Genomic DNA, 21,238 nt, shown 5'->3' with positions numbered 1-21,238 from the left:
GTTTGGTGCCAATATAGTTCTGAGATAATTTTGCAAGTCTTGTTTATCAATTCCCGTTGTTCTCAGAACTTCGATCATCTTTTGATGTTTAATAAAGTCAAATGCTTTTCGATAATCAATCAAATATGCATATACATCTACATTCCTGTCTCTGCATCGTTGTGTTAACACATTTAATACCAAAAGAGCTTCTCATGTTCCCAATCCGTTTCGAAATCCGAATTGAGTGTATCTCATCTGGAACTCACTCTTCTTGTAAATTCGTGTATGGATAATTCTTTAAGGACATGTGACATCAAGCTTAATATTCGATAGTCATCGTATTGTGAGGATTGGATTTCTTTGGCAATGAATGTTGATTTTAGCCAGTCTGATGGTATTGTACCTGTGAAATATATCTTATTAAATAGTTCTGTTGTGAAGTCTAGGCTTTTACTTTCGTTGTCTATATTTAAGTATTTTGACATAGATATTGTCAGGGCCGGTGGCTTTTCCGTTTTCAGTGCTTTTACCGCAAGAATAACTTCTTTTTTGGTTATTTCTGGACCGTTTTCATTGATTCGATAATCTGTGAATGGTGGAGAACAAGGTCTATAGTCGACAGAAAGTGTCTTAATGTATTTTTTCCATCAGTTTGTCTTCTGTACCTATAATTATTTCGTTATTAATATTGTCGCATCTTTCCTAAAGTTGTTCGATTTCTAGGCATTTTGTGGACGTCCAGTTTTCTTTAGCTTTTCTGCACATTTTTCTAACGTTTGTATTCTATTGGGTTTGGCTTATGTTTTCGTCTTACGTCCATGAGGTCCATGATCTCTTTCGTTATCTCTAAGAATTACGTTCGGGTGTAACAATTCATTGGAGCGAGGTGTATTAACTCGAGTTAACAACAGGAGTCCAATGCTCCAGATCATCCCTTTCCCCCCTATAGCACTCTGATGTGTGATAGGGGCATCAGTCAAATGCTCTTCATGTGGGAGTCCTGGGTAATAGAACTTCAACATGGTTCCCTAACCGATTCAAATTCAGGACAACGTGACGCGTTGTTCCTATTATCCTCTAGGATTGAGACGCTGTATATTTTTATACCGTTTTATATCTTACAATAGATTTAATGATACAAAATGAGCAATATGTCAAAATAAACATTGTTCGCATTGTATAGAGATCAATAAATAAATAGTACCCTCAATGATTGTACAATTAGTTCGCTTTATTAGTAATATTTACCGTTTTCACGTACAAATTCCAGTTATAATATTCTAAGAAAACTTGATTTACGACGTGATTTCGTCATTACTTCCAAAAGTTAAATTATAAAATAATTATACCTTCAGATGCTAGTTTTAATTTAAATACGATTTTCTAAATTGAAATAAATTTGTTGTAGAAAGTTTCTTCTTGGTATTAGGGCAAAAGTGTAATTAGGTGTATATACCATTGTTTCGTTTTATGTTCTAGAATTGTATATTCAGTCAAATAAGTGTACAACCGAATGATTATATCCTTGAGAAAATGATTGTTTATTATTAAGCAAGTTTTTAACAATTTCCTTTATATGCTATATGCAGCGAAATAGACATTTTGGTCGGACATAATTGATGATTTCTAAAACATATTACTTTAGATGTAATCAAATTAGATGGAGGTGAAACTTTGTAGTTTGGTGTAAGTAACACATGTTTGATGAATTGTTATTTATAACTTTTAAGGTAGAATGACAAGACGTATGACCCTCTTCGGTTAACTATGCAGCATTCACTATCAAAACAAAAATTAAGAAAACATATCGAAAGCGTTTGAACGCAAATATTCCTCTCGTCAACAAGACTTTAATTAATCTTCATTAAATTGTGTACGCGTTCTTTTAACTAGTATTACGAGCCCCTTCCCATCGAATTTGTAGTTTACCGTAAAAAGTCCTTTACCGTAAATAAGTCGATTACCATAAACAAATTATACTCTGCATGTTTTTATAATTCTTCCTCGATCATATTTCTCAAAATTCGTCCATACAGTCTGCTCAGGGTGCTGGTTACCGATATGCCTCTATAATTATTACAATTCCTTTTGTCCCCCTTTTTGTGTATTGAGGACATGTATGCCGTTCTCCATTGTTCTGGTACTGGGTGTCCATTTAGACACTGATTGATCACATAAGTTAATATTTCAAATAGTTTATGAGTTCCATTCTTAAGCATTTCAGCATAGATTCCCTCAGGTCCAGCCGATTTACCATTCTTTAGGGTCATTACAGCCTTCCTTACTGTTTCGATGTCTACCCTCGCTTCCTCTCCTTGTATATGTACTGACTGTGTTGGGGAGTTCGCTAGGTATTCTTGTCTTGTCTCTGTCAGCAAGCTTTCATAGTGATCTTTCCATTGTCTTGGTTTTATGGTGTGTATGTGTGCTTTGTCTTTTCCTGTATTTTTTACTGATTGTATAAAATTCCATACCTCTGTACATTGCTTCCTCTGTACATCGCTTCATTGAGGAAGAATATAAGCACAATGAAGAGGAAGAACAAAGCGGGTTCCGTGCAGGAAGATCGTGCACCGATAACGTATTTTGTCTTAAACAAATAATAGAAAAAAGATCGGCTAAGAATCTAGAAACTCATATTACTTTTGTAGACCTGCAAAAAGCATATGACAACATCCCCTTAACAAAACTGTGGACAACGTTGAAAAGATCTAACATCAACCACACATTGATAAATACTGTACAAGAACTATATAGAGACTCAAAGGCACAGATAAAAACAGGAAAATATATAACGGAAGAATTCCTGGTTACAAAAGGCTTGCGACAGGGATGCTGTATCTCACCAACCTTATTCAAGATATATGTTGCAGCGGCATTGGAAAGATGGAAAAGAAAGGTACATAGGATGGGTATAGAGCTTAGCAATGAATGTATATATACACTCCAGTTTGCTGATGACCAGGTAGTGCTAGCGACCGACAGGGAAGACATGCAGTACATGCTAAGAAAACTGATAGAAGAATATCACGACTGGGGAATGAATGTCAATACAACAAAAACCAAATATCTTTGTATTGGAAACGAGTCAGATAACATAGACCTCGAAAACGGACAACATATTTCCTGCTGTCAGAGCTATGACTACTTGGGTGTTGCCTTTGACAATACAGGAACTGATACACGGGAAATAGAAAAACGAATCACTCAAGCAAAGAAAGTCTTAGGATGTCTCAATGGTATACTGTGGAGTAAAGAGATAACGAAAGGAAGGAAATTTAATATATATGAGACCATGATTAAAACTACTCTTCTTTATGGCGCTGAAACATGGAGAATTAGTGAAAAGAACAAAAAGCGAATAGAAGCAGTAGAGATGGATGCAATGAGAAGATCTTTAGGTATTTCCAGACGAGACCGAATCAGAAATGATGTAATAAAATAACGTATGGGAATAGAAGGAAATATAACTCAAGATATAGAGAAGAAACAATTAAGGTGGTATGGGCATGTTCAACGGATGCCAGCATCAAGAATCCCCAAAAAAGTAATAGAATGGCAACCGATAGGTCGACGGAAAAGAGGAAGACCCAGATTAGAATGGCAACACGGCGTAAACAAGTCCATGAGCGAAAGAAATTTAACAACAAACGACTGCGAAGATAGGAAGAGATGGTGTTTAGGTATCGGACAACGTCGAAAGACGTTCTAAACCGATGTGTATATATGTTTTTATAATAAGTTCCCATATTAATTAATATGGCATTTTTATTAATATTTATTAAAAACATGGTTTTTTATTTATTTTCACCAATAAAAAAAAACGGGTGTGGCAGTCCAGTGGGACTGCCGGTAGCAGTTATACTTCTATATACGCGTTCGCCGTTAAAAATTTATATAGGAGTCAATCTGCACAATCATTACATATGTAATGCTATAGGTAAGGGAGAGCAGAAAGAGAAAAAGAATTAGTTATATAGGTATATGGTGCATCGTTTGCTGTATATAAACATTGACCTGTAATAGGAGTATAGTAAAAGAAGGATTGTATCAATATTTTAATGAAAATATATATTTTTATTTTTATATATGTATAAAAGGAGTTGAATGCAAAAAAAAATTAGACATACTCTGCAGTAAAATTCATTGTTTATTTTGTTATTAATATAAAAATTACAATACAATACACTGCAACATAATTCAATATAATAATACAATATAAATTACAATATGTAATATTCATAAGTATTTAAAACAGCCAATATACATAACTTACTTTACGAAGACAAAAATAAAAAACCAACAACTCGGATTATGTTGTAAATTTTCATTCTATTTTAAAATTTATGTTTTTTGCGTATATTACATATATTTAATAAGATTAACGTGAGGTTTTTAAATATTTAAATTTCAAAATTGATAGTTCTCGGTAAAACAGTGATTATTTTGAAATACAAAAGCCTAAAATAATTATAAACATTTAATTTTAAATAATACAAAACATATAACATAAATAATAATATTAATACATATTATATTATATATAATATTATATATATATATATATATATATATATATATATATATATATATATATATACAATAATATATATATAATAATATATATAAGAGAGAGAAAATATATCTTCTGCCTCTCTCTTACTCATTATCTTACATATGTAATGGTTTCACAGATTCACTCTCATGCAAATTTCCAACACCGACCGTGCGTATAGAAGTATAACTTCAAAAATCACTAAATCCGTGCTATGCATTCACTTATGTCAACATACGTTGATTTTTACGTTGAATTACGTTAAATCTAGAGGTAGCTATAGAAACATGACATCAAAACAATAATACTGTCAGTTAATGTCAAATGTATTTTGTAGTATTGTAAAGCTTTTTGCCGTTTGTGGATTGTACAATGAGTCGAAGTAAAGTTATCGATATATATTGCAATTGTCACGCTATAGTGTAAGACATATAGTCAGAAGATACAAAACTAGAGATTCGGTAATCACAAAACCTAGAAATGTACGCAAAAGTAAAATAACCGAAGCAGATGGAAGGGCACTAAGACGCATTATAGTGAAAAATGGACGAGCAAATTATATGGAGTTAAGCGTTTTATGGAGTGACGTTATTGGACGACACGTTTCTAGATGAAGGTAGATTATAAGATGGCGTCAATACAATGGAGTGATGAGTCCAGATTTGAAGTGTGTGTTGGAGACAGTAGGAGTCGCGTCATTCGCAGGAAAAATGAAGCTTTCCATCCCGACTGTCTGAAAAGAAAAGTCAAATTTGTCGTCTAAAGGTATGGGAAAGTTACATTTTATTGATGGGATTGTAAATACTGACAAATATTTGGATATTTTAGAAGGTATTTAAATTGGTGCAACATTCGTTGTAAAATTATTATAAAATTATATTAAAGTTGTGTTTCTCCCATTTGGTATCCTTTTTTAGATCTTACTTTGTTTATTTTTTCATCCATAATCAGGTTGAACAATAGAGAGGAATCTCCATGTCTTATCCCATTGCCACCTTCAATAGGGTCGGTTAGTTCTTCTACTTTTACTTTTATTGTGTTATTGTGGTAGATATTTTCGATCGTTTTGATTATTCCTAGAGATATCTCTGTTGTGTACAATAAGTGCATAATGTCCTTTAATTTAACCTGGTCAAATGCCTTCTTAGGGGGTATGGACCTTAATACCAGTAAATGTCATCTAATTAACTTTTACCGTACGCGCTAACCAATAGTATTTTATTATTATTTTGACGGCCAATTGATCGATTCTGTTGATCAGATCAGGGATTTAGGGATTACTATAAATAATTCCTTTAGTTTCAATAGTCACATTATCAGTTTCGTACAAAAATCTATGAAAATATTGGGTTTCTTAAAGAAAACTTCTGACTTAATGGCTATAAAATAACCCGTTCTTTACTTCTCCTTAGTCAGGTCTCACTTTGATTATTACTCGTCAGTGTGTTTCTCACACTACTTAGACAACATTAGGAAGCTTGAACAAGTTGACAATTTTTTGCCATTATATCGCTTTTAAACTTCATATTTATAGAGATCACACTGTTTGTCAATATCAACTACAGATAATTTCTCTTGAGAGTTGGAAAAAGCAAAGAGACTTTACTTTTTCCAACTCTCAAAAGCAAAATATCATAAATGTATATGTATATGTATTTGTTCCCAACTTCTGAATGAGATCGTATTGTTCGTACCACCTTGCTCAACTAGTCTTTTTGTCTAGTTGAGTTTCGTGTCTAGCTAACTCCCTCTATGATTTACATCTGTTTGACAACTCCACCAGTCGTTTTAAAAGCAAATATTTTGTAATTTTAAAACGTTTTTATCTTGTTTTTTATTTGAATTTAATTTAATTAGATATTATGCTTGTACTGTTATTGTAATTACTTGTATTTTACTGTAACAAAATTGAAGTAGAATTTAGCTCCTACTGTACCGCTCATTCTCACTTGCTGGACCTCTATCGGTCTTTGCTGATCTTTATTGGGGATTTACCGACCATTTTTTACTTTTTAATTTTCATTTTCGGAACTATGACTTGTAAAAGGTTATTCCATAGTTTTCGGATGACTGGGGCTGCGTTGTTTCTTTTTCTTGTTTGCTATATTTGTTTGTTCCTGATCCGTTCTGGTTTCACGAGAAGCTAGGGAATGAATGATCAGTTTCTGGTGTTGATGGAGTGAGCTGTCTTTAGCTTTCACTAGGTGGCGTTCATTTTGCAAGTGAAGAACTCCTTTACCGCTCACGGTAGGATATACTTCTACATATCTTATATTGTTTAGTGTATTTTAATTTCGGAGAGGTCGAAAAAAACTGATTTTTTGAATTGACTACGTCTCTGCACCAGTTATCGCAGTTTTACATTTTACGTTGCTATAAAGTGAACTCTGCTTAAAACTTTAACATCCTATAATATTATCAGCAACAATGTAATTTAAAGTTAATATAACAACATTTAAAGTGTTTTTACCCGTATATTTAGTGGCTTCACACACGTATACCTAGTAATAGTACTGATCATGGAATAGTTATTCCGAAAAGGCTCTGTGATGTAGCCCGAAAGGGTTCTATTAAATAAATACTTATAATGAAGGATTTTTTAATTAAACATTTTTGTGATTTATAGTATACAGTCGACTACAGAAAATTCATATTCCTTGTAAATATATTTATTAGTTTCTTCTGTTTGTTTTTTTTTTGACTAGAATTTTGTTTACTTTTCTTCTCCATTTTATAATTCATGTTTAACGGAACTTTTCCGGCTTCTTAGTCAGTAGACTCTAACTATTCTCTCTGATTATAACTTGAATTGAATAATTAAGGCCAGGAAATTCCAAAGTACACAAAATAATTATTATTCATAGAAATATACTTGAAAAAGGATAGCTTAAAGTCAAAAAAATCCTCATAGCCATCATGACTCTCTTCCAACATAAACTTAAGAAAAATGTAAGAATATGAAGCATATTCCGAACGTAAGAACAAAATACTAACCGGACTATGATCTTGGATTGAGTTATACTCACACTCTTTTGAGTCATGTCCAACTCAGAACAAAATTGTTACTGTTATTAGCTAAGAAAGAGAGGGCGTCTTAACAAGAAGTCGATTGCTTATTAATTTTTAGTAGAACAACCTGTGACACAATCGGTTAGAATACATTTCGATAAGTGATTTCAGCCACGCGTTTTTCTTATTTTATCTTAAATTAATATTTTGACCATCTGTCGTGAAAGTGGTATTATACAAATTTAAAGGAGTGTCACCTAATTTTCTATCTTTTAGCATACTCATGACGTACTATGTATTAAATAAAAATATTTTATATTAAAGTTGCTGGTGGCCATCTCTTGCTTCACAATCCCAGGTTAATATTTTCAGGCTACGATATTAAAATGATCTTCGCCGAAATCAACAAAATTATTTTAAATAATCTCTTCAATTTGGGAACACCAAAAATGATTGAGTCGATAGACAACCAAAAAAAGTGTTACAAGCTCTAAAAACAAATAATAGAATAAGATTACTGAATTTTGTACCTAATAGAGAAGTATTTAATGTAATATGTGTGTATAGTTTTCAAGTTGGTCGAAGTGCCACTAAAAGAAAATCTTTCATAATCATAAACTTGGGCACATATTTAGAGACATTGCGAAAGCGGATAAGCACACATTTGGGACTAGACCATCAAATGTTGAATGTTAAAAGGTGTCGAAGAATAAGAATATAGTGCCATAATAAAAGAACTCAATTAGGAAAGGCAGTCCTAATATAATTTGGAACAATATTGCTAGTATTGTTAGCGATTGAAATACTTGAAAAAACTTCAGAAAAAGTTGGAGAATAAAGAGACTTTATTAAAATAACCCCAAGAAAAAATACAAAAAAGGAGGAAACTATATGTATTAAGAATGGCAAAAAAATAGGTTTGGAAAATATCTTTAAAAAAAGCAAGGGATTACTTTTCGCACAGGAAGAAGGTGAACTTCTGGAGCGCAAAGAAGGCAAACTCAAATCGCCTGATCTTGTATAATAAGCTGCCCAATAATATGAAGGAAAGTCAACTAGCAAGATTTAAATTTGTACCAAAACAATTATTTTTTGATAACTACTTTGAGACTAATCAGAATTTTTTTATTGTATATTTTAATTAATGAAAAAAAACTTTCTGTAGATATAGATATAGTTTCATCATCATCATCAGTGGCATTACAGCTCGTTATGAGCCAAAGCCTTCTTCAGAACAATCTTCCATTCGCCCCTGTCTCTGGCAACTCTTCTCCGTGCTTTAACTCCGATGGATTTTAGATCATCCTCTATGTTATCTTGATACCTAAGTTTTGGTCTTCTTCTGGCTCGTCTTCCCACTGGTCCTCTTCGGTCGAAAATTTTTCTGATCGTTGCATCTTCATCTCGCCTAATTACATATCCTATCCATCAAAGGCGTGCTAATTTAATACATTTTACAACGTCAGGTTCCCCAAAACTTCTATATAACTCAAAGTTGTAGCGCCTACTCCACAAACCCTGTTCTTGGATTCCTCCATATATTTTCCTTAGAATTTTTCTCTCGAAACGTTTAAGCAATTATTGGTCGTTCTGTGTAAGTGACCACGTTTCAGACCCGTATGTTAACACTGGCCTTATTAGTGTTTTATATATGGTAACTTTAATTTTTCTGGGTAGTTTTGGGGCCATATGTTTCCTCAAGCCATAATAGCACTTATTGGCAAGCACTATTCTTCTTCTAATATTCTCCTTTTTTTTTCTTTAAAGAAAAAAAAAAGAAGAATAGATATAGTTTACTTAATCAAATTTTGTAACTAAAAATATATTATTTAAGTTTTATAAAACCACTGTTAATGTAGTACTCATAAAACCAACACAGCTACGGCTCTTGGTTAATTATTATTGTATTTTTGAATTAAAATGGTAGATTGTGAAATTAATAACCTAGAAAAAAATACATTAGGTACTTGAGAAAGGCACCCTGCCAAAGCAGCTGTAGTGAAAATAAATTGTAATAAATTTTGTGGAAGTGTAGAAAATACAAGTTTTCATTGTTTTATTCTTAGATTTTCCTATCTGTGAAAAGGTGCTTAACAAGGTTCAAACGTTAGGATCATAAAAGTATTGTTCTGAAACTATTTACTTGTGGAATCTTAAAGTAATTACTATTTAATGGGAATAAGCCACAATTAAAGTTTAAAATAAGTTTATTGACTTTTCAATTTGAACTTTCCAAACAGTAATAAATTAAACAAATTTTGTTTTTTTGGTTACTTGGTGAAAAATTCTTATAATAATTTAATTGTATCTGACTCATTTATATTGACAAATCAGACATATAATATACATTTTAAAGTAGACGACTTTAAAATGATATTGCTAATATTGCTGAGTTGCGTTGCTGGGATGACTTTATTGTAAGATAGTTCATTCGATGACATTAAATCAACTTTAACTTGAGAATATCAGTCATAAAAATTTATAGCATGTGATTCGTCTTTAAAAACACAACTATATGCCATGATGACAGTAAAATTCTCCTGTTAGTTATTTCATAGTAAATTATGAGGAAAAAACCAGGAAAAAACCTCATAATACTCTCCCGACATGGTAAGTATTTGGTTTTACATTTAGTTTACTCTCAATAAACACCAAATTCTGGTTTTATATGTATGTTATTTAAAAAACATAAATGATGTATACTCGATATGTTACTGACTTACTAATAGTGGTATTTTCCTTTTATTGACTTTGTATTTCAATATGGGTAGCCCGATCCTATTGCATACTGCCGAGGAATTTACGACACAAATGGTCTTATTTAGAATAATTAGAGCCGCTTCTTTGATTTTTCTCTTTTTGTCATATTTATGTTTCTTTTAGGATTATACTTGCATCGTTCTATTGACCCCTATGTTCATTTTCCCATGCGTGTTTACATATTTGAGATCTATTAAATTCTCTATTTTTAATATAAGATTGATGTTCCCTTATTCTAACATATAATGACCTTGATGTTTCACCTAAATAAAACTGATCGCATTCAGTAGGTATCTTATAAATACAATTCGTACTTCTTTCTTGTTCATTGTTAGGTTTAGTTTTAGATAAAATAGATCTGAATGTGTTTGCAGTTTTGAATCTTGTTGAAATGTTAAATTATTTCCTATCTTTTTAAGTTTTTCCGATAATCCTTTTATGTATAGTATTGTTATTTTCCTCGTATTATTCATTGTGTATGCTGTAGGATCTCGTTCTAGGTAGTTCTGTTCTTTATTCTAACAATAAGGTCGTCCAGGAATGCAACTCAGCAATATTGGCAATATTATTTTAAAGTCGTCTACTTTAAAATGTATAATATGTATATGTCTGAATTGTCAATATAAAAGAGTCAGGCAAAATTAAATTATTTGAAGAATTTTTCACCAGGTCACAAAAAACAAAATTTGTTTAATTTAATAATGTTTGTATTTTGAGAACGATTTCTGAAATGGAAATGGAAACGTCAATAAACTTATTTTAAACTTTAATTGTGGCTTATTTCCATTAAAATAGTAATTAATAAAAGTACTTAGCTACAAAATGGAGGAAATGTTGGAGAGACCAATTTATAGTGAATACCCAAATGGAAATGGAAATGTCCAAAAATCACTTTAGAATATACTAATAAAGATATAAATGTAGCTTCTTATGGTATTTAGCGATCTGGAGAAAGTGGATGATAGAGTAAGTTGCGATAAGTTACGAGTCTTTTGTACTTAATATGTAGTGGAATTTAATCACAATTGTAGAATTGACTTTCTTTATTTGACAATATATTCTTTAGGTCGGAAGCCGATGTCAAAATACAATTTTCGAAAAATTGTACAAACTACATTTTATGTATTTATTTATTTTTAAAGTACAAATGTTTTTTAGTTTTAAATTTTTTGTAAGTATTTTTTTAAATCTTTTTATGGGTGCCATATTTTGAATACACTATCGGATTGGGGGTTTAAACATTTATTAAAATTGCTATAGAATATGTAGAGGTATCCTAGTATTTTCCTTAAAAACTTGCCTAAAAATTGAACTGCCTATTTACTAAAGATATAGAACAAAATATGGCTTAAAGGAGTGTTTCACATACTTGGAATAATGTTTACACAATACCTACCCTTAAACCTGGTAAACCACGTTCAGACCCAAACTCCTACCGTCCAGTATCGTTAGGAAGTGCAATGAGCAAAGTGCTCGAAAAATTAATTAACCAACGTCTTATTTGGATACTCGATATCTGTTCTATCTAACAAACAAAGTGAATTTCGTAAAGATAGATCAACTCTAGACAACTTAGTTGACCTCGAGTCTGAAATACATGAAGCGCTAGCTAATAATCAAAGCTGCATAGCGGTATTTTTTGATATAACCAGAGCATTTGATACAGTTTGGCGCCATGGAATAATTAAAACTTTGCAGAAATTAGGTATAGAAGGTATGAGAACTAAAATGACTATCTACAAAGTAATTGTAGAGCCCATTCTTACATATGGAGCAGAATGTTGGCAAATGACAGTAAAAGGAAAGAAAAAAGTTGACACGGTTGAAATGGACTACCTAAGAAGAGCTTGCCGTATATCAAGAGTAGAACGTATACCTAATTCTGAAATGAGAAGAAAAACAGATAGAGTACATACAACTTATGAAAGAATAGAAACTAGACAGTTAATATGGTATGGACACGTACAGAGGATGGACGACAACAGATGTCCAAAAAGAGCTATGGAATACAATCCAAGTAATAGAAGGAAACGAGGAAGACCAGCCAAGTCTTGGATACAAGCTGTTATGGAAACCATGAAAGATAGAGCCATTGATGAAGACACCTGGAGAGATAGAAAAAGATGGCGATCGAAATGCGGGAAGCGGCAGAAGCTGTAGGATCCCCGCTTATATATATATATATATATATATATATATATATATATATATATATATATATATATAGGTATAGAAGGAAATATGCTAAACTTCATCACTAAATTTTTAAAAAACCGAAGCTTCCAGGTAAAAATAGACGATTTATTTTCTAAAACAAGAATACAGGAAAAAAATGGTACCCCCCAAGGATAATCGATTAGTGTTACCCTTTTTCTTATTGCTATTAACAGTATTATGGAAAATGATACTCCACCAGTAAGGAGGAAGGCTATACGCAGATGATCTCATAATTTATTGTACAAGATACTATTTCTGCATTAGAAAAATGGTCAATGAAATCGGGAATGAAATTTTGTTCCAACAAAAGTAAATGTATCCATTTTAAAACGTAGTAGTCCAGAACTTACAATCTTTAATACAAAAATAGAATATGTTGATTGTATCAAATTCCTTGGAATTAATTTTGACAAACATTTAAATTTAAGCAACATATTTATCATCTTAAAACATCTCGTCAACAATATTTGAACATAATGAAAGTCCTATCTACTAAAAATTGGGGATGTGGTCAAGACATCCTATTGGCAGTATATAAAAGCCTTATTAGATCTAAAGTCGATAACGGTTCAATAGTGTATGGATCTACCAGTCAATCACTTTTAGAAGAGTTGCAAACAATCCAAAATGCTGCTGTAAGAATAGCCTTAGGAGCTTTTTGTACCACACCTACAGATAGCTTACTATGTTTAGCAGGAGAAATGACTCTGAAATTAAGAAGAACATATCTTAGCCTAGCATATGCTGCAAACGTTTCAGCAAATAGTGAAAATCCCGTCAGAAACAATGTCTTTGCTTCTCGTTTCCGCACAACATATCTTAACAAAAAAAGATCTAAACCCCCTTTTTATGAAAGACTTAATAGATACATGACAAGTAATAATATTGTCTTCCCTAAAATATACCAAACCACCCTTTTAACCCCTCCCCCTTGGATGGTCAGAAAACCCTTCCTAGACTTGAGTTTAACAAAGACTAGTAATCAACTTAATGCTTTCTCTATGGTTAAACAATTTTACAGTAAGATTGATGAGTACCAGAATTACCAACATATTTATACTAATGCCTCCAAATCAGAAAAAGGAGTGGGATGTGCCCTCATACACAATGACTACACGGCTTCATACAAAATCTCAAGTTTTAGAACAGTATATACAGGAGAACTATTCGCAATCTACAAAGCATTAGAATATGCACTGAACGCCAACTTAGACAGGTGCCTAATAATGACAGATTCCTTAAATTCCATGAGTAGCTTAGGCACCCTTTACCCAACTCATCCATTGTTGCGATTGATAAAGAACCATTTGTACCAACTTTCAGAACTTCAGAAATTATTTTGCATCGTCTATCTCACATTGGTCCATTTATGTCCAATTTACTCCACAGAGGAAATATCTCAGTTGAAAATAAGGACATCGATCCAGTTGACTTCTTCAAGTATATGAACCATGAGATCAGATTAAGTCGAGGCGACCAAACAATCGAGCTGAAGAATAAACCTAGCTTAGTCTGCATTTGGAAATATGAAGAATGTTTTGAGGTCAAAGATTCCAGTGGATATGAAAAGACCAGTATTTAATCAGTGCATTTTGCCACTGATGACATATGGTGCAGAAACCCTAACACTCACCAGAACAACAGTGAGTAAACTACAAGTTGCTGAAAGAGCAATGAGGAGAATAACTTTAGGGGTTTCTCTACGTGATAGAATACCAAATACGCAAAAAACCAGGAGTAGCGGAAGTTATTGAAAGAATAAGGGAAAACGCTAAAATGGAACTGGGCAATTCCAGTAGAAATAGCAGTTGATGATCGGTGGACGAGAGGAATTTTGCAATGAACACCCGGAATACAACCTAACAGAAAAAGGGGTCGACCCCCCGATGAGATGGACTGATGGTCCGATCGTGGAAGTTCGGAAAATACTTGAAAGGTAAAGACGGGATACCAGACGAATTACTGACATATTGTGGAGCAGCAATGACAGAACAATTAGCAACATTAATTAATAAAATTATAAAACAAAGTACAATACCGGAATAATGGAGAAAGAGCGAATTAATTCTACTAATTCTAATTAATTCTAATTTCTATATATTTAAAAATGGAGGTAAAAAACAGCCAGAAAACTACAGAGGTATAAACTTGTTAAATACTACGCTAAAACACAACTAAAATTTTACAAGTGCTAATAAATAAGAGGATAAGTTTAGCAGATGAACAACAGGGTTTTCGTAGTGAAAGATTGTGTAAAGATGCAATATTCGTTATAAAGCAAATTACTGAGAAATCATTAGAGTATAATAGACCAGCATTTCTATGTCTGATTGACCAAAAGAAAGCGTTTGACAGAGTAAGACTTAAAGATGTAATCCATCTGATGTACAATAGAGAAATTCCCCTAAATATTATAAAAACTATCGAAAACATTTACCAAAACAACAAAATGGAAGTCAGAATAGATGGACAACTTACAGAACCTATAGAAATAAGCAGCGGAATAAGACAAGGAGATTAATTAAGCCCCATGCTCTTCAATTTGATCATGGACGAAATCATCAAAAGCGTTAACAAAGGAAGAGGATACAGAATGGGAAACAAAGAAATAAAAATACTATGTTACAGAGACGACGCAATATTGATAGCCCAACATGAAGATAGTCTGCAGAGACTGGTCTACAGATTTAACGTAAGAGCAAAAGAATTTAATATGACACCTCAGAAAACTAAAACAATAGTAGTCAGCAAAGAACCAACCAGATGTTAAATAGAAATTAATGGCATCAGTATTAAACAAGTAATGGAAATAAAATACCTGGGAATTACACTGTCTAGCTATGGAGACCTGGACAAAGAAGTGAGAGATCAAGTACAAAAAGCAAATAGACTGGCAGGGTGCCTTAATAACACTATATGGCGAAACAAACACATTAACACTGAGATGAAGTCAAGAATTTATAAAGTCAGTATAAGACCAATAATGGCATATGCCTCAGAAACAAGACCCGACACAGCCACAACGCAAAGACTACTGGAAACGGGAGAGATGAGAGTACTGAGAAGAATTACAGGAAATACGCTGAGAGATCGAAAGAGAAGTAAAGACATTAGAAGAAAATGTAATGTACAGTCTATAAATGAATGGACACAAAATAGAAAAAAGAATGGAATAACCACATAAGCAGAATGGAGGAAACCCATGTCGTCAAAATAGCAAGAGATAAGTCACCAATCGGCAGAAGAAGTATCGGACGACCGCGTAAAAGATAACCGAACGACCTTATGAAGAGAAACAAGAAGAAGAAGATATACAAAACACCACCCTCAGATTCTTTTGTCAACCAAAAGAATCGAGGGCTATTGCCTACAAGATCGAGGCCAAGTGGGTGAACCATCAATTTTAAAAAATATAACCTACAAACAAAAACTTTTATATATTTTTCTGTAATTTTTTAAAATAATTCTTTTTTACAAAACGATATCCGGAGTTCAAACCGAAACATCAAACGTTATTAAAAATGTAATTTTCTAGACTGGTAACTCCAGATAAACATAATTTTAAATTTTTAGTAATTATTTATACTTTAGGTTTTAAAATTAAATTAACAAATAAAAAATATGGGTAATAAAAATTAAAAAATATACTTACTTGGACCTCCTCTACAGCAAATATCTTAGTACCATCTATGATAACTTAAAAAGAACTGACAAACTAGTCCAAAACACAAGTCCGTTTTTCACCAATTTCACTTCACCTTTCCATACCACTATTTTCGGCAGTAAAACTAAAATGTTCAAAACGTTAGTTATATTTTGGAAGTCGATATAAATTTTAATAATGTTTGAATTTTAAAACTACCTGTAACAAAGCGTAACCTAATCGTACCAATTCTTGGGAGCTGAAAGTGAGAGTAACGAGCGTACTACTGAAGTTCTCGCCGGTTCTTAGTTTGTGTGAACCTGTCACTTTGTTCTGGTCGTCTTGTACTGAAGGAATAATATGTAGGAAGGGATGATGAGGAAATGAACTTGTACTTTAATTATTTGATTATATGATTAGGGCACATATTTGGAATTTTTCGACATGAGTATTTCTTCGGAGTATGCAATGTTCTTTCGGAGTTGGGCAAGGAGTTTTATTGGTAAAATATGTAAATACTACTGGCATTATAATTTTACGTGTTGTAATTATTGGCGTGTTTAATTTAAGATGTATCATAATAATATACAACATATTTACTAACTAAGATTATAGTGTTGTAGTTAAATACTTGCTACGGAAATGGCAAAACTTTTTATCGCCAATCGCTCAATTAAAATTACAGTAAATACTGAAACTAGAAGTTATGTAGACGATTTTATTATTCACACTAAACCAAATAATATTAGACCAGGCGGTATCTGCTCTAAAACACCCTCACTTAGGTAAATTGTATATGATCCAATTTTTTAAACGATTATCCTTTAATCGATTCAAAATATTATTAGAAATAGAATTTATTTTACAAAACTTTTTGATTAACGTCAAGCTATTGTTAGTTTTATGAATTATTAGCTAATAAAATCACAGCTCCATATATACTGAATTACTTCAAAACTATTTGGCACTGAGAAGTTTAGTAGTATTTATTTCTTCGTGACTAGATAAAATACCAAGTGTTACATATGGTTAAACTCGTATTAAAGTGAGAATAAAATGATAATACAATAAAATGATAATATAAGAATGTTTAAGTTTGTGACTTAAGAATTTGAGGAAATAGTTTGAATGCAGTAATGCAGAACTATTTAGAACTGCGTTCAACAGGTATAGCCATGATGATTTCCAACCTTCGATAGAAAATGGAACTTAAAGAAGAAGGTTTTTTTACAATTCGGACTATCCATTTAAGAGATAAATACCCTTTTCCAGAAGTTTGGCCCACTCTGTATTTGGTGTGGAGCATGATTCTGTACCTGATATATACGGCTGACTTGCCAATAAGCAATAACCTAACGCTTGCAACATTCGCAGATGATACTGCTTTCTTGGCCTCTCATAGCAACCCAATAATAGCATCAGAGAGACTGCAACTACATCTGAACAAAACAAATGAATGGCTTAAACTCTGGAGAATTAGAGTAAACCCCTCAAAATCTACACAAATTACATTCACTCTAAGAAGAGGTACATGTCCACAAGTTAACCTCAATGGACATCCTTTGCCCCAAAAGCATGACGTAAAATACTTAGGTATTCACCTTGACAAACGTCTAACTTGGACCAAACATATATGGACGAAAAGGCTTCAATTGGGAATTTTATACAGAAAACTTTACTGGATGTTGGGAAAAAACTCTCACCTATCGATTGACAACAAGCTGCTGATATACAATACAATAATAAAACCCATTTGGACATATGGCTCACAGCTCTGGGGTTCAGCTAGCAAATCTAATATTATGATAATACAAAGATTCCAATCCAAAACTCTGAGAACAATCGCTAATGCACCTTGGTATATCCAGAATGATGCAATACATAGAGATCTTCAGGTACTAACAGTCTCTGAAGAGTGCAAAAAAACTTCTGAACAATATCAAAACAGGTTGCGGGTGCATCCTAATACCCTGGCACACAATCTTCTCAACAAGCGAAGAGATTGAAGCGACATGACCCCTTGGACCTACCTCACCTATCCTGACAGAGCCTACAGCAGTGGGAGTTACGCCTTCAACAGCACCCAGCCATTGTGATCAGTGCCGCTTTTAGTGCTCGCGTATCAGTGTATGTGCGCATCCTACCGGTAAAAAGCCAATTTGTGTCGTGATGATTTGGTCACTGGACCTTACATCTCTCTGTCATGTAAAGACAAAAAATTTTACTTATTGTTTTCACTGGAAAACAGATTGTAAAAATCTTAAATGTTAATAAAAAAAAATTATTAGAAATGATAATTTCACTATGGTTTTAAAAGGTGGGCTAAATTTTGATTAAACAATTTGTGAAAAAAATTAAAAAAATTAACACATTAAACAACACACAAAATTATAGCACAATCAATTTTGTACTTTTTGCAATATAAATTAAAAAAAATATATTAGTTTTCAAAATTATGCAGAGTCAATAAAAAAGATTTAAATACTTTAATGTAAATTTTTTACATATAAAAGGACATTCAAGGTTTCAAATAAAATTCGAATGATTAATTAATTTACATTGAGTAATAGAGCCTAGGAATTTGTTTAAACAACTGTACAATTTTTAAGCTAATAAACAAATAGAATCTTTTTTAATTTTCAATTACAATACGATATATTAATAAAAGGCTTAGATTAAACTAGATTTTACAGTTGTGTCTTATAAAATTATTTAATTTCTTATTTTTTGTATATTTTTGTATTTAACACTAATAAAATTATATGAATAATTAATAACTAGTTAATTTATTTTTTATTTAATAATTCTATAAATCTCAGATCAAGTAATTATTAAGTCATTTTTTAAACTATTTAAATTAAAAAAAAAAAAAATAATATTTATATAATTTTATTTTTATTAAATACAAAATATACAAAAATAAAGAAATTAAATAATTCTACAAGGCACAATTGTAAAATTTAGTTTAATCTAAGCCTTTTAATAATATTTTGTATTGTAATTAACAATTGAAGTTATTCTATCTGTCATATTCAATAATTCAATAATTCGAAAAATTCAAGTGTTTACATCTTTTTTTGTTGACACTGTATAATTTTGAAAATCAATAACTTTTTTCCAAAAATTTAGATTGCAAAATTATTTTGCGAAAACTACTTAATCGGTTGTGCTGAAATTTTGTGTAGTGTTTTTTTATATTAAAAATATTTTTGGTGTAAATTTTGAAGGTTCTATGTTGCTTTTAAATACCTGAAAAAGTTTATTGAAAAACATTGATTTTTGACTCTTTTGGTCGGATGAGTAGAGTATTTTTTACGATTTTTTTTATTTTTTTATTCGATAGTGTAACTCTTCCAGAGTATCCAGTTAAAATTTCAGAGTGATCGGAGCTAAATTGATGGAGTTATAGGCATTTAGGAGTAAGTGAGTTGAGTGAGTGAGGTGAGTGAATGAGGTGAGTCAGTGAGGTGAGTGAGAGAGTGAGATGAGTGATTGGGCTGAGTGAGTGAGGTAAATGAGTGAGGTGAGTGAGGTGAGTAAGTGAGGTGAGTGAGCATCATTATCATCATCCAGCCTTCATTTATTACGTCGACTGCACATAGGCCTCCCTTAAACTCCTCCATTCTTTACTATTTTGTGCTCTTTGTTGCCAATTTTTGGTGATACGCCTGATGTCAGTTCCATTTCAGTTTCGCTATGCGTTCCACAACATCAGCAACACTCGTCCTCTTCGCAGATCTTCGTTTATTGTTCAGTCTTCTACTTCTTATTTTGGTGCCTATCCTCTGTGGATGTTGGCAATCACATTGGTCCATACAACTTTGTTGACAGCTGCTCTAAATAGATATATGGTAGTCATTCCTGCCCACTGTCTGATGTTCTTCAGCCACGATGTCCTTCTGTGCCCTTGAGATCTTTTGCCTTCAATCTTGCCTTGTAAAATTAGTTGAATTAGTTGATACTTCTCATTGCGCATCACATACCCTAAGTATGCCATCTTTCTGATTTTCACGATACGCATAATTTCCAGATCTTTATTCATACGTTGGATCACGATGTTGTTTGTAACATGATGGATATAGGAAATTCTGAGCATGCGGCGGTAGCACCACATTTCGAAGGCTTCTAATCGTTTGGATGTTGCCTCCGTCAAGGTCCAGGCTTCGACTCCATATAAAAGGGTAGAAAATACATAGCATCTCAAGACTCGTGTTCTTATATCAATGTTCAGGTGCATATTACATAAAATCTTTCTGAGGCGATTGAAGACAGCTCTCGTCTTTTCTATACATCTTATTTCCTGTGAGTGGTCCCATTCCTTATTTAGGCTGCATCCAAGGTATGTAATTTTGTCGATTATTTTCAAGGGTTCATTATTAGCTGTGAATTGGTGCTGTATTACGTCGTTTTTACTTACTACAAGAATTTTGGTCTTCTTACAGGTTAATTTTATGCCGTATCTGTCACATGCTTCCATTACACGGTCTATTAATGTTTGCAGATCCTCCGCATTATCAGAAATCAAAACCGTATCGTCCGCATATCTTAAATTCTTATTCGGTCCCGCGACGTAACTCCCAGCATAGACAGTTCCATTCGTCTCTGTGCCTGTCTCAATTTCGAAGCCGTAGTCTTGGTTAGAGTCATAGTTTCCGCCACATAGGTCATGACCGGTAATACGCATTGATCAAATACTTTTCTTTTGAGGCTAAGGGTGTCTTGCAGTTTTCCAAAGGCTGCCCACGCAAGTAATTCGTCTTTAATAGTCAACAAATACCTCGTCTTTGTATTTTGCATATTTGGTTATCCCTGCTGATTTTTATTTCATGATCCAAATACGTATATTTCTCCACCAGTTCTACCACCTTTGTCTTGAAGTTAAATGGTTATTGGGGACCATATTTGTCATAAACTTAGTTTTGCTCAAATTCATTGTGAGGCCCACCTCATTTGTTACTCCTCTGTGGTTCCAATTGACCATCTTAAAGGTCTAATTTATCTTCTTGTCTTATCCCACGTTTTATTTTTATTGGTTGGGTTTTATCAGATTTTATGTGAGCACTCACATAGAA

At 32.6% G+C, this 21,238-nt stretch overlaps 1 protein-coding gene across 3 annotated transcripts in view; it reads right to left on the bottom strand.

Moving 5' to 3' along the window:
• The window catches only part of LOC140436639 (glucose dehydrogenase [FAD, quinone]), a 72,541-nt gene extending 56,054 nt beyond the window's left edge, over positions 1-16,487 (bottom strand). Inside the window, exons 1-2 of one of the 3 annotated variants that reach the window (XM_072525633.1) lie at positions 16,386-16,487; positions 16,176-16,311 (exon numbers count right to left, since the gene is read on the bottom strand). The gene's annotated coding sequence lies outside the window, so the exon portion shown is untranslated. Of the gene's footprint in view, positions 1-16,175 lie in introns of all 3 variants that reach the window. The other 2 variants (XM_072525635.1, XM_072525634.1) reach the window with 2 other exon arrangements.
• Positions 16,488-21,238: the final 4,751 nt, after the last annotated feature.

Source organism: Diabrotica undecimpunctata, chromosome 3, assembly GCF_040954645.1.
Source record: "Diabrotica undecimpunctata isolate CICGRU chromosome 3, icDiaUnde3, whole genome shotgun sequence".
NCBI classification, from domain to species: domain Eukaryota; kingdom Metazoa; phylum Arthropoda; class Insecta; order Coleoptera; family Chrysomelidae; genus Diabrotica; species Diabrotica undecimpunctata.
This window is presented reverse-complemented; position numbering and strand designations above follow the sequence as displayed.